Raw genomic sequence first — 15,899 nt, 5'->3', positions numbered from 1 at the left:
GGAGCCAAGTCAGCCACAAAGGGTCCATGTCTTTACCCCCCCCCCAGCACAATATCAGGGCAGTCATGGCTTTTACACACAGGGGATGTCGCAAGAAATGCAAACTGGACCGGCTGAGTGGTCACACACTAGTCGTCAATGGGACTACCAATCCACCCTGAGAGCTCCACCATCCTCTTCCCTTGGGAGAGCTCCACCATCCTCTTCCCTTGGGAGAGCTCCACCATCCTCTTCCCTTGGGTGAGCTCCACCATCCTCTTCCCTTGGGAGAGATCCACCATCCTCTTCCCTTGGGAGAACTTCACCATCCTCTTCCCTCGGGAGAGCACCACCATCCTCAGATGAGCATATAGCTGAAGTTGTCCCTGAAGCACCAGCAGCTGAAGTTGTCCATGAAGCAGATGCAGCTGAAGTTGTCCATGATGCACCAGCAGCTGAAGTTGTCCATGATGCACCAGCAGCTGAAGTTGTCCATGATGCACCAGCAGATAGAGCAGAACCTGCACCTAGAATCACTGCTGCTCAAGAGCCTGTAGATCCACTGTATTCTCCCCTGGGCGAGGAATACATTTTACTCCAGAGGAGGCTCATAACAAGCTGTGAGAGCAGACAAAGAGGCCAACACAGGTTTCACAGGAGCCAACAGAGGTTACTCCAGCGTACCATAGAGCTGCAGAGGGACATGGCAGCATCATTAAATGGAATTGTACAAAACCAGTCGCAGATGATGAGAATTATTTCTGATATGCAGATGCAGATTGACAACAGATGGCGGGAACAAAACCAACTCTTGGGTGTGTTGGTTGAGCACTTCATACACCAGCAGGACACTGCCTCCAGCCTATCATTTGTGGCCAGCACTCCAGCAGAATCATCTGAATCTTCCCAAACCAGGAGAACCAGGAAATCCACTCCAGTCACCTCAGCCCCCTCATCCAAGAAGCCTAAAAAAAAAAAAATATTCTTATAGTTCAACCTAAATCTTGTCCTCTGTTATTTACCATATAATTGTCATCCACATCCATGTGAGGGGTGTTTTAGTACACTAATATTGTTTAAACATATAATAAGGCCTGTGTGGAAATGGCCCAAAAAGGTAATATCATCATGTTTATGACATATTCATGTTCTATAAACCACATCACATAGTTGTGTATGAAGGGTACATATAATAATATTCACTTATAAGATGTAAATCAAGGTTTCTCACATCCAATAGAAATTGACACATATGCAGGGATAGGCAGGAGCCAAGGCTGTGGCGGACATTTTCTAAGGTAAAGACCTTTAGTGAAGGACACCTTGCCTATCCCTGCACATGGGTATATATATCTAAACAATAATGTTTTTACAGAAGGTGTGAACATAAGGTATAAACATCCATTTTCATTCTTCTTAATGATAGTCAATAAATCATAGTGACCTAAACATGAATTAAACAAATGAGATATTTTCAGTAATTAGGGTGGTTAAGGGAAGGGGTGGGATGTAGTAGTTTCACTTACATGCAGTGGAAATCCGCAGTATGTAATTCGATGACCAGCTGCAGTAGGGGCAGCACCATGACCAGGGACTTCAGCAGCAACTATAGAATCAGCATGTATAGGTGGAACAACAGGGGCTTGTAGGGCTTCCAGCACCCCTTGTGCCCCATGATGCACCCCTTGTGCCCCATGATGCACCCCTTGTGCCCCATGATGCACCCCTTGTGCCCCATGATGCTGCCTCTCTATGGAAAGCAGGAAAACATGGTGGCTAATGAGGATGTGCATTGGCGGGTTTTTTAGGCTTCCTGTTGAGAGGTTGTGCTGTTTGTGATTGGTTTGACACACTTGCAGGGGCAGGAATAATAAAGGCTTTGAAGAGGTTTAACTATTTGAGATCAAGCTGCTGATATGTACGTTGTTGAACATGCATTTGTTAGGCCTTCAGAGAGTTACGTTGGTTTATAAGTCAGTGCAAGGGTTGCTGCGCCTGCAATTTGTGGCTCGATGAGAATGGAGTAGATTTTCTGAATTCTGTGCACTTAAGTCCTTACGCTGTATATTGGATACAAAATTGTGTGTGTTTTCTATGTCAATCTATGGGTCAAAAAATACGGGCGAAGGCTGAAATATACGCGCGTAACTTGTATGCTATGCCGTATTTGTGATACCAAACCCGCGCAAAATTTAGCGTCACCGGCTTTTGCGGGCGACTCTGCATATCGGATCAGGCCCCTGATGTTTTACTAGCTGGTTTGGGTTGTAACCACTAGTATTTTAAGATCAAACTTATTTTGTTTGAGATGGCTTAAAGGTTGAGCAGCAACTAAAATACTTGTTAAAGGGACAGTCTAGTCAAATTTAAACTTTCATGATTCAGATAGGGCATGCAATTTTAAACAACTTTCCAATTCCCTTTTATCATCAAATTTGCTTTGTTGAAAGCTAAAACTAGGTAGGCTAATATGCTAATTTCTAAGCTCTTGAAGGCCCCCTCTTATCCCAAAGCATTTGACAGTGTTTCACAGCTAGAAGGTGTTAGTTCATGTGTGTCATATAGAAAACATTGTGCTCACGCCGTGGAGTTACTTATGAGAGGGCACTGATTGGCTACAATGCAAGTCTATCAAAAGAAATGAGCTAAGGGGGCAATTTGCAGATGTTTAGATACAAGGTAACCACAGAGATAAAAAGTATATTAAAGGGACAGTCAACACCAGAATTTTTGATGTTTATTACCCATTCCCCAGTTTTGCATAATCAACACTATTATAGAAATGCACTTTTTACCTCTGTGATTACCTTGTATCTATGCTTCTAGAAACTGCCCCCTTATTTCAGTTTTTTTGACAGACTTGCATTTTAGCCAATCAGTGCTCACTCTAGGGTAACTTCACGTGCATGAGCTCAATTTTATCTATATGAAACACATGAACTAATGCCCTCTAGTGGTCAAAATGCATTCAGATTAGAGGCAGTCTTCAAGGTCTAAGAAATTAGCATATGAACCTCCTAGGTTTAGCTTTCAATTAAGAATACCAAGAGAACAAAGCACAATTGGTGATAAAAGTAAATTGGAAAGTTGTTTCAAATTACATTCCCTATTTAAATCATTAAAGATTTTTTGGACTTGACTGTCCCTTTAATATTGGTTATGCAAAACTGGGTAATGGGTTATAAAGGGATTATCTATCTTTTTAAACAATAAAAAATCTGAAGTAGACTGTTTCTTTAAGTCTGTTAGGTTATTTTACAGGGGTTACTAACTTGTATCATAAGTGCCAAAGGTGGCAAACATTTTGCTGGCACTCTATCTCTGGACTAGCACCAAATGTTCTTGCTTTCATTGGCTGCAAATAAGTTGCTTAATTTTTTTTTCCAAAGAATCATTGAGACATATCAGCTCATCACTAATATAACATTTATTGGTCATGCAAAGATGTAATGGAATATACCCCAATGTATGTTCCAACCATACCAAGTAGGGTGGTCTATTCCAGTCATGATAACCATTTTAATAGAGTAATCTATGTAGTCCAGGCATTCATTACAATTTTTAGTAGTCAATAGATGACTTTGGATCATGTTAATTTGTATTTAAAAGTTTATAAATATTGGTTATACCAAACATAATTTTTTGCAAAACTTTTGCATATATTTCCCTTGCAAATCTTACATTAACTTATCTCTGACATAATATTTACTGCATACCTGTATGTTTATCTTTGAGAATTTGGAAAACCTAATTATGCATGTGTGATCCAGTCAATCAAAAAGTATTTTAGGAATATGTGGAAAAGCATATTTATTAAAACTTAGGCTGAAACCAAATAATAGAGACGTGATTAATTTCGTCATGAATGCAGATTTGTGACCAAAATTGCATTTTCATTTTAACAAAAGAAATATCTGAATGAATGCACCAAAGAAAATAAAAGAAAATGAAAATTATCAGCATTCATTTGTTTCCTTTAATTTTTTTAAGGGGTTAATATCTTAACTCTCCATGGAGAGAGCTTTAAAGTGATGGTAAACTATCCCCTTTATAAAAACCGATTCAGAATGTAAGTGATACTTCAGATGGAGTTTAATCAATCAGTTGTAATGAAGATGCACTATAACTTGCTTTTTATTATAGATAAGAAATTCAAATACCCCGCACTCCACCGCCCACTTCAAAAGTAAATTTTTCTTTGAGTTAATAGTTTAAATTAATGTCCAATCAGCACTCTCCCCTTATGGTACTTTTGTTGTAGCTAGAGAGCTGATTGGAGAACAATTCAAACTGTTAATTCACAGAAAAATTGACTTTGGAAGTGAGGGGCAGAGTGTGGGGTATTTGAATTTCATATCTATATTTAAAGGTAAATTAGAGCGCATCCTCATTACATCTGATAAATTAAACTTCCTCTAAAATATCACTAACATTCCAGATCTGTTTTTATAAAGAGGAGAGTTCACTATCACTTTAATTCTGCTGTTAGCGCCTCCGGGGCTCTGGCAAGAAGAGGATCGGGTTAGCGCGCATTAAGTATTCCAGCTACAGGTGAACATTTCACCTGTAGCTTTGAACATTTAAATTAATTTTAATGAAAAAATGTAAATGTTTAACTAAAATTCAGTATTGGTTTCATTTTAAACTAAACAAATACCGAATAGTGCAGCTAACGAATATTCGGTACAAAAATGTCGGACAGACTGAAAATGTATTTGCTGCGCAAGTCTACTAAATAAAGCAGTTGTATTCCCTTTTATTTGCCTTGAACATTTGGCTACATCTCTACCCTATTCCAATCCGGCAAAGAAACATCAAAAAATTATTTACCAGGCTGAAATACACCCCTAAACTATTAAACCCTGCCACTGCCAAAACTGAGAATTGTAAGGGACTACTGCAACTTTCACAAGTCTAACCCTGATAGATATATGCACCACTTTGGCCTCATCAGGGATGATAAAATTACATACTGCAAAGCATTGCGAGCCATTTTTACTCCAGTAATAAGTTCAGATTGGCTTATCCAAATATGGCAAATGATGGAGAGGGTTTGGCTCTAGAAAAACAACATGGTAATAATTTATACAGAATGTTTTCACACTCCACTGATATATCAATTTATTGATAGAATACAGAAAAGTTCTTGTAATTAGGCCTTTTCCTTCAACCCTTAAATAAATTGAAACTAACTGGAGGTAAATTAGTCACTCAGTATTTCGCAGGAATTTTGTTTTATTTGCATCAATGTAGAAATTACATATGTGCTGATAAATATATGTCAAAAATTGTAACAGATTCTATGGCCTTTATTTATCAAGCCGTCGGCATTCTTGCATTCGACGGCACCAATACGCTCTCCTAAGATCGCCTAACATCGCTGCCGCGGACCTGAATACGTTCTCCAAAGTTATCAAAAAAGCTGTCAAAAAACTGCGCACCAAGTACGGGGTGATGAGCAGCAGACTGTTGTTAACTAACAGTCCTCGATCTCGCTGATCTTCGGCTTTTTTTCAACTTTCCTGGTACCCTGTCACTAAACACCCACACTATACTATACTGTTTACCCCCTATACCACCGCTCCCGGACCCCGCCGCAACTCTAATAAATATATTAACCCCTAAACCGCCACTCCCGGACCCTGCCGCAACTAAATAAATTGTTTAACCCCCTAAAACGCCGCTCACGGAGCCCACCGCAACTCTAATAAATGTATTAACCCCTAAACCGCCGCTCACGGAGCCCACCGCAACTCTAATAAATGTATTAACCCCTAAACTGCCACTCACGGAGCTCACCGCCACCTACATTATACATATTAACCCCTAATCTTCCACCTCCTATACCGCCACCACCTACATAAAGTTATTAACCTCTATCCTGCCGCTCCCGGGCCCCGCTGCAACTAAATAAATTGTTTAACCCCGAAACCGCCGCTCCCGGAGCCCACCGCAACTCTAATAAATGTATAAACCCCTAAACCGCCGCTCACAGAGCCCACCGCCACCTACATTATACATATTAACCCCTAATCTTCCGCCCCTATACCGCCGCCACCTACATAAATTTATTAACCCCTATCCTGCCGCTCCCGGACCCTGCTGCAACTAAATAAAGTGTTTAACCCCTAAACCGCCGCTCACGGACCCTGCGGCCACCTACATTATATTTAATAACCCCTAATCTGCCCCTTCATACACCGCCGCCACTATATTAAATGTATTAACCCCTAAACCTAAGTCTAACACTAACCCTAACACCCCCTAAATGAAATATAATTTAACTAAATCGAAATAAATTTTTCCTATTTAAAATTAAATACTTACCTGTAAAATAAACCCTCACGCCTAGATTTAAAATTTTGCGGCCAAAGGGGTGCGTTAGCTACGCGTGCTTTTTTCTGGCCGCACCTTTTAAATACCGCTGGTATTTAGAGTTCACAGAATGGCTGCGTTAGGCTCCAAAAAAGGAGCGTAGAGCATATTTACCGCAACTTAAACTCTCGATACCAGCGGTGCTTACGGACGCGGCCAGCTTCAAAAACGTGCTTGTGCACGATTCCCCCATAGAAAACAATGGGGCTGTTTGAGCTGAAAAAAAAAACTAACACCTGCAAAAAAGCCGCGTTCAGCTCCTAACGCAGCCCCATTGTTTCCTATGGGGAAACACTTCCTATGCCTGCATCTAACACTCTAACATGTACCCCGAGTCTAAACACCCCTAACCTTACATGTATTAACCCCTAATCTGCCGCCCCCGCTATCGCTGACCCCTGCATATTATTTTTAACCCCTAATCTGCTGCTCCGTACACCCCCGCCACCTACATTATCCCTATGTACCCCTAATCTGCTGCCCTAACATCGCCGACCCCTATATTATATTTATTAACCTCTAATCTGCCGCCCCCAATGTTGCCTCCACCTAACTACACTTATTAACCCCTAATCTGCCGACCGGACCTGAGCGCTACTATAATAAAGTTATTAACCCCTAATCCGCCTCACTCCCGCCTCAATAACCCTATAATAAATAGTATTAACCCCTAATCTGCCCTCCCTAACATTGCCGACACCTAACTTCAAGTATTAACCCTTAATCTGCCGACAGGAGCTCACCGCTACTCTAATAAATTTATTAACCCCTAAAGCTAAGTCTAACTTTAACCCTAACACACCCCTAAATTAAATATAATTTAAATCTAACAAAATAAATTAACTCTTATTAAATAAATTATTCCTATTTAAAGCTAAATACTTACCTGTAAAATAAACCCTAATATAGCTACGATATAAATTATAATTATATTGTAGCTATTTTAGGATTAATATTTATTTTACAGGCAACTTTGTAATTATTTTAACCAGGTACAATAGCTATTAAATAGTTAATAACTATTTAATAGTTACCTAGTTAAAATAATTACAAAATTACCTGTAAAATAAATCCTAACCTAAGTTACAATTAAACCTAACACTACACTATCAATAAATTAATTAAATAAACTACCTACAATTATCTACAATTAAACCTAACACTACACTATCAATAAATAAATTAAATACAATTCCTACAAATAAATACAATTAAATAAACTAGCTAAAGTACAAAAAATAAAAAAGAACTAAGTTACAAAAAAATAAAAAAATATTTACAAACATTAGAAAAAAATTACAACAATTTTAAACTAATTACACCTACTCTAAGCCCCCTAATAAAATAACAAAGACCCCCAAAATAAAAAAATGCCCTACCCTATTCTAAATTACAAAAGTTCAAAGCTCTTTTACCTTACCAGCCCTTAAAAGGGCCCTTTGCGGGGCATGCCCCAAAGAATTCAGCTCTTTTGCCTGTAAAAAAAAAAACATACAATACCGCCCCCCCACATTACAACCCACCACCCACATACCCCTAATCTAACCCAAACCCCCCTTAAATAAACCTAACACTAAGCCCCTGAAAATCTCCCTACCTTGTCTTCACCATGCCAGGTTCACCGATCGGTCCAGAAGAGGGTCCGAAGTCTTGATCCAAGCCCAAGCGGGGGGCTGAAGAGTGAAGTCCATCCTCGGGCTGAAGTCTGGATCCAAGCGGCGGCTGAGGAAATCCATCATCGGGCTGAAGTCTTGATCCAAGCGGGCGCTGAAGAAGTCCATCATCGGGATGAAGTCTTCTATGAAGCAGCATCTTCAATCTTCTTTCTTCCGGAGCCATCATCTTCCAGCCGATGCGGAACATCCTCTTCTACTGACGCCTACTCGCTGAATGACGGTTCCTTTAAATGACGTCATACAAGATGGCGTCTGTCGAATTCCGATTGGCTGATAGGATTCTATCAGCCAATCGGAATTAAGGTAGGAAAATTCTGATTGGCTGATGGAATCAGCCAATCAGATTCAAGTTCAATCCGATTGGCTGATCCGATCAGCCAATCAGATTGAGCTCGCATTCTATTGGCTGTTCCGATCAGCCAAGAGAATGCGAGCACAATCTGATTGGCTGATTCCATTAGCCAATCAGAATTTTCCTACCTTAATTCCGATTGGCTGATAGAATCCTATCAGCCAATCGGAATTCGACGGACGCCATCTTGTATGACGTCATTCCTATCAGCGAATCGGAATTCGACGGACGCCATCTTGGATGATGTCATTTAAAGGAACCGTCATTCGGCTAGTAGGCGTCGTTAGAAGAGGATGGATCCGCGTCGGCTGGGAAGAAGATGGCTCCGCTCCGCTCCGGAAGAAAGAAGATTGAAGATGCTGCTTGATAGAAAACTTCATCCCGATGATGGACTTCCGACTTCAGCCCAATGATGGATTTCTTCAGCCGCCGCTTGGATCCAGACTTCAGCCCGAGGATGGACGTCACTCTTCAGCCCCCCGCTTGGGCTTGGATCAACACTTCCGAGGCTTGGATCAAGACTTCCGAGGACGGATCGGTGAACCTGGCATGGTGAAGATAAGGTAGGAAGATGTTCAGGGGCTTAGTGTTAGGTTTATTTAAGGGGGGTTTGGGTTAGATTAGGGGTATGTGGGTGGTGAGTTGTAATGTTGGGGGGGGTATTGTATGTGGTTTTTTTACAGGCAAAAGAGCTGAATTCTTTGGGGCATGCCCCGCAAAGGGCCCTGTTCAGGGCTGGTAAGGTAAAAGAGCTTTGAACTTTTTTAATTTAGAATAGGGTAGGGCATTGTTTTATTTTGGGGGTCTTTGTTATTTTATTAGGGGGCTTAGAGTAGGTGTAATTAGTTTAAAATTGTTGTAATATTTTTCTAATGTTTGTAAATATTTTTTTATTTTTTGTAACTTAGTTCTTTTTTATTTTTTGTACTTTAGTTAGTTTATTTCATTGTATTTATTTGTAGATATTGTATTTAATTTATTGATAGTGTAGTGTTAGGTTTAATTGTAGATAATTGTAGGTATTTTATTTAATTAATTTATTGATAGTGTAGTGTTAGGTTTAATTGTAACTTAGGTAAGGATTTATTTTACAGGTAATTTTGTAATTATTTTAACTATTTTAGCTATTAAATAGTTCTTAACTATTTAATAGCTATTGTACCTGGTTAAAATAAATACAAAGTTACCTGTAAAATAAATATTAATCCTAAAATAGCTATAATATAATTATAATTTATATTGTAGCTATATTAGGGTTTATTTTACAGGTATTTAGCTTTAAATAGGAATAATTTATTTAATAAGAGTTCATTTATTTCGTTAGATTTAAATTATATTTAACTTAGGGGGGTGTTAGTGTTAGGGTTAGACTTAGCTTTAGGGGTTAATCCATTTATTACAGTAGCTTTGAGATTCGGTCGGCAGATTAGGGGTTAATAATTGAAGTTAGGGAGGGCAGATTAGGGGTTAATACTATTTATTATAGGGTTATTGAGGCGGGAGTGAGGCGGATTAGGGGTTAATAACTTTATTATAGTAGCGGTGCGGTCCGCTCGGCAGATTAGGGGTTAATAAGTGTAGGCAGGTGGAGGCGACGTTGAGGGGGGCAGATTAGGGGTTAATAAATATAATATAGGGGTCGGCGGTGTTAGGGGCAGCAGATTAGGGGTACATAAGGATAACGTAGGTGGCGGCGCTTTGCGGTCGGCAGATTAGGGGTTAATTATTGTAGGTAGCTGGCGGCGACGTTGTGGGGGGCAGGTTAGGGGTTAATAAATATAATATAGGGGTCGGCGGTGTTAGGGGCAGCAGATTAGGGGTACATAAGGATAACGTAGGTGGCGGTCGGCAGATTAGGGGTTAAAAAAATGTAATAGAGTGGCGGCGATGTGGGGGGACCTCGGTTTAGGGGTACATAGGTAGTTTATGGGTGTTAGTGTACTTTAGAGCACAGTAGTTAAGAGATTTATAAACCGGCGTTAGTCCAGAAAGCTCTTAACTACTGACTTTTTTCTGCAGCTGGAGTTTTGTCGTTAGATTTCTAACGCTCACTTCAGCCATGACTCTAAATACCGGCGTTAGAAAGATCCCATTGAAAAGATAGTATACGCAATTGACGTAAGGGGATCTGCGGTATGGAAAAGTCGTGGCTGGAAAGTGAGCGTTAGACCCTTTCCTGACTGACTCCAAATACCAGAGGGCGGTAAAAACCAGCGTTAGGAGCCTCTAACGCTGGTTTTTACGGCTACCGCCCAACTCTAAATCTAGGCGTAAGATAGCTACAATATAACTAATAGTTACATTGTAGCTATTTTAGGATTTATTTTTCTTTTACAGGCAAGTTTGTATTTATATTAACTAGGTACAATAGTTATTAAATAGTTATTAACTATTTAATAACTTCTTAGTAAAATAAATATAAAAGTACCTGTAAAATAAAACCTAACCTAAGTTACAATTACACCTAACACTACATTATAATTAAATTAATTACCTACATTAACTACAATTAACTACAATTAAATAAACTTATCTAAAGTACAAAAACAAACAAACACTAAATTGCAGAAAATAATAAAATAATTACAAGTTTTTTTAAACTAATTACACCTAATCTAATCACCCTAATAAAAAAAAAGCCCCCCAAAATAATAAAAAGCCCTACCCTATACTAAATTTCAAATAGCCCTTAAAAGGACCTTTTGCAGGGCATTGCTCCAAAGTAATCAGATCTTTTACCTGTAAAAAAAAAGTACAATACCCCCCACCAACATTAAAACCCACCACCCACACACCCAACCCTACTCTAAAACCCACCCAATCCCCCCTTAAAAAAACCTAACACTAACCCCTTGAAGATCACCCTACCTTGAGAAATCTTCACCCAGCCGGGCCAAAGTCCTCAATGAAGCCGGGCAGAAGTGGTCCTCCAGACGGGCAGAAGTCTTCATCCAAGCCGGCAAGAAGAGGTCCTCCAGATGGGCAGAAGTCTTCATCCAGGCGGCATCTTCTATCTTCATCCATCCAGCGCGGAGCAGGTCCATCTTCAAGACATCCGTCGTGGAGCATCCTCTTCCAACGACATCCAACGACTGAATGATGGTTTCTTTAAATTACGTCATCCAAGATGGCGTCCCTTGAATTCCGATTGGCTGATAGAATAGGCCAATAGGATTTTTCCTACCTTAATTTAAAGGAACCGTCATTCAGTCATTGGATGTCGTTGGAAGAGGATGCTCTGCGTTGGATGTCTTGAAGATTGACCCGCTCTGCGCTGGATGGATGAAGATTCTGCCCGTCTGGAGGACCTCTTCTGGCCGGTTTGGATGAAGACTTCTGCCCGTCTGGAGGACCATTTCGCCCGGCTTCGTGGAGGACTTCGGCCCGGTTGGGTGAAGACTTCTCAAGGTAGGGCGATCTTCAAAGGGTTAGTGTTAGGTTTTTTTACGGGGGGGTTTGGGTGGGGTGTGTGGGTGGTGGGTTTTAATGTTGGTGGGGGGTATTGTACTTTTTTTTACAGGTAAAAGAGCTGATTACTTTGGGGCAATGCCCCGCAAAAGGCCCTTTTAAGGTCTATTTGTAATTTAGTATAGGGTAGGGCTTTTTATTATTTTGGGGGGCTTTTTCATTTTATTAGGGGGATTAGAGTAGGTGTAATTAGTTTAAAAAAACTTGCAATTATTTTATTATTTTCTGTAATTTAGTGGGGGGGGTTTTGTACTTTAGATAATTTTTTTTTTAAATAATTTTTTTTATTGAGAAAACCAAAGGCAAGTTCAAATACAAGACAAAAACAGGTTTGACCATCCTCGCAGGGATGGGTGTAGAGGTGAACTTGAGCATAAAATATGTACTTTAGATAATTTTATTTAATTGTAGTTAATTGTAGTTAATGTAGGTAATTAATTTAATTATAGTGTAGTGTTAGGTGTAATTGTAGCTTAGGTTAGGTTTTATTTTACAGGTACTTTTGTATTTATTTTAACTAGGAAGTTATTAAATAGTTAATAACTATTTAATAACTATTGTACCTAGTTAAAATAAATACAAAGTTGCCTGTAAAATAAAAATAAATCCTAAAATAGCTACAATGTAACTATTAGTTATATTGTAGCTATCTTAGGGTTTATTTTATTAGTTTTAAATAGGAATAATTTATTTTGATTTAGTTAAATTATATTTAAGTTAGGGGGTGTTAGGGTTAGTGTAAGACTTAGGTTTAGGGGTTACTACATTTAATATAGTGGCGGCGGTGTAGGGGGGGCAGATTAGGGGTTAATAAATATAATGTAGGTGGCGGTGGGGTCCGTGAGCTGCGGTTTAGGGGATAATAAATATAATGTAGGTGGCGGCGGTGTGGGGGGGTAGATTTGGGGTTAATAAATATAATGTAGGTGGCAGTGGTGTAGGGGGGCATATTAGGGGTTAATAAATATAATGTAGGTGGCGGCGGTGTAGGGGGGCAGATTAGGGGTTAATAAATATAATGTAGGTAGTGGTGGGGTCCATGAGCGGCGGTTTAGGGGTTAAACTATTTATTTAATTGCGGCGGGGTCCGGGAGCAGCAGTTTAGGGGTTAAACACTTTATTTAGTCGCGGCGGGGTCCGGGAGCTGGGGTTTAGGGGTTAATAAGTATACTGTAGGTGGCGGCGGTGTAGGGGGGGGGCAGATTAGGGGTGTTTATACTCGGGGTACATGTTAGGGTGTTAGGTGTAGACATTCCCATAGGAATCAATGGGATATCGGGCAGCAGCGAACATAAGCTCTCGCTGCTTCCGACTCCCAGTGATTCCTTTGGTATCCGCAGCCTCCATGGCGGCGGATTGAAAACCAGGTACGCTGGGCCGGAAAAGTGGTGAGTGTACCTGCTAGTTATTTGATAACTAGCAAAAGTAGTCAGATTGTGCCAAACTTGCGTTCGGAACATCTGTAGTGACGTAAGCATCGATCTGTGTCGGACTGAGTCCGGCGGATCAAAACTTACATCACTAAATTCTACTTTTGCCGGTCTGTAGGGTTTGGTAACTAAGGCAAATCAGGCTCGCCACAAATACGCTGCGGAAGTACAGTGTATTTGCGGTTGACGGCTTGATAAATAGAGGCCTATAACTTGAATTGTAATGGGATAGGAATTGTGTTCTGTGTATTAGACAAGTATTCATAATTATAAATATTCTGGCCTAGATTACAAGTGGAGCTCAAAAATATTAGTGCTATTGTGTATCAACATCATTCAAGCTCAACCAATAGCGCATCTATTTTTTGTTAGGTTTTATTGCTTGAGTGAAAGACTAGGGTGATCTTAAATCTACATATGGGATAGCGCCAGTGTGCTAAATCCCTCATATAATAGTTTTATATGGGGGTGAGCAGTAAAATTCATGTTGGATGTTGCTCGAGTGCTAAGCCTATAGTGAGCTTAGTCACTTGTGTTCTTCATAAAGCCCTGTGCTATACTATTAGTAGTAATAATGGTTTACTTCAACTGTAGAATGCAAAACATTAACTCACCACTTGTAATCTCAGCATTCCCTGCTCTGTACATTAAACGTATAGGGAACGCAAAAAATGTTTTGATTAAAATATTTAACCACCCCCTTATAATATCAGATTCTGCATTTTTCTTTGTGTGAGGTTGCACAAACAATAACGCAATTTTGGTCAGATTACAAGTGGAGCGCTAATTTATTGTGCGCCCATTACAAGTGGCAGGTAAATGCTCCCGCAAGCTCACAGTAGCAATTAGCACTACGTAAAATTAACCAGAAATCAGATCCATGTCCCCCAATTGCCCCCAAAATAAAATGTAGTGTTGTTTTTTTAAATACATTTTTTATTTTTTTAAATATTATCTGCACAAAGCAGTTTTAAGGGCTTAAAGTATGCAGATGTGGGGTGTTAGAAAACAAAAGGCACCGAAAAGTGCCTTTACATTGCGGTCTGTGGGGACTGTGTTATTCCTATGCTTATATACTTATATATTTATCTGTTAATATGTGTATATACACATATAAACACATAAATATATATGTATATATTCATATATATATATACAAAGAGCATACACAAGTAACTTACCCAAACATATTTCTTCGTGTTAAATAACACTTAAACTGTTTCAATAAAGTGGCAGTGCATAGATGTATATATAAACATTGACAGTAGCAATCCCCATGCACATGCAACAGGTTGGGATCATATATACACACGATCGCTCAATAGCTCAGATAAGAGGATTTAATTAGAAATGGTAGTCCGCTCTAGTATTAGTATTTGCACCACTAACTTCCATAAAAGAACTTAATGATATCACAATAAACAGTCCTTATTAGATGGTAGTATATGGCATTTCGTTAGTAATAGTATTTCTTTGAAAGAGGTAATTAATGAATTATTAGTCCACACTTGTGTGACCAAAACACACCCTTGCTGGCAGGTATCTGATAGGATCTCTTGTTAACCAATTGTGAATGAGCTCTGCTTTTAAATATTTTTACTGCAGATGCATTGATTAGCTACGATTACGGCCGCTGGCCGAAAACTTTTGCTGTAACCTCCTTGGTTATTTTAAACCCTATGTGGGATTATTAAAAAGACTGTTTTTATTATCTTAAGCCTATGATACCTTTTTCCTTGCAAACTTTCTATATATTCATATACATATATATTTAAAATTTGCTGCCCATCGCTGCACAACTTGCCCCATTCGCTGCACTATATTCTCTCCCCTGTCTCACGCCATGAGAACGGGGCTCCCATTGGAGCCGATGGAAGCACACTCTTGTGAGCGCAAAGTCTCATGTTTGCATTGCGTTGAACCTGTAATACCAGCGCATATTTGCATGCGCCGGTATTACTGAAGGAGCGCAAATATCATGCTCAACTCGTAATCTGGCACTTTGTGTTTATCAGTTATGCTCCACTTGTAATTTAGCCCCCTATGTTCTGATTATAATTAGTATACCTGGCTATATACATTAGAAGTAAATGATACTGTATACTTTTAAGGGACAGTTTTCTTGAAAATTTGTATTGTTTAAAAAAGTAAGATAATTCCTTTATTACCCATTCTCCTGTTTCGCATAACCAACACTGTTAAATTAATATATGTCTTACCTCTGTGATTACCTTGTATTTAAGCCTCTGCAGACTGCCCCCCCCCCCATATCTCAGTGTTTTTTACAATCTTGCAATTTAGCCAATTAATTCTGGTTCAGGTTTAACTCCACAGGAGTGAGCACAATGTTATCTATATGTGATCTATATGGCAGACATGAACTAGCACTGTCTGGCCAGAAAAGCTAATAAAATGTGCTGAGCCAGGGCTTATAAATAGGCAGAGATACAAGGTTTAGAGTTCATAAAGTATATTAATATACCAGTGTTGGCTGTGAAAAGCTGTGGAATGGGTAGTAAAGGCATTGCCTATCTTTATTAAAAATAAAACAAATCAAGTAGACTCTCTCTTTAAAAACAAGAGAAAAATGATCTATACTTATTTCAAATATGCTGTGAT

Source organism: Bombina bombina, chromosome 4 (genome assembly GCF_027579735.1).
Source record: "Bombina bombina isolate aBomBom1 chromosome 4, aBomBom1.pri, whole genome shotgun sequence".
Classification (NCBI taxonomy): Eukaryota; Metazoa; Chordata; class Amphibia; order Anura; family Bombinatoridae; genus Bombina; species Bombina bombina.
Note: the sequence above shows the minus strand (reverse complement) of the source record.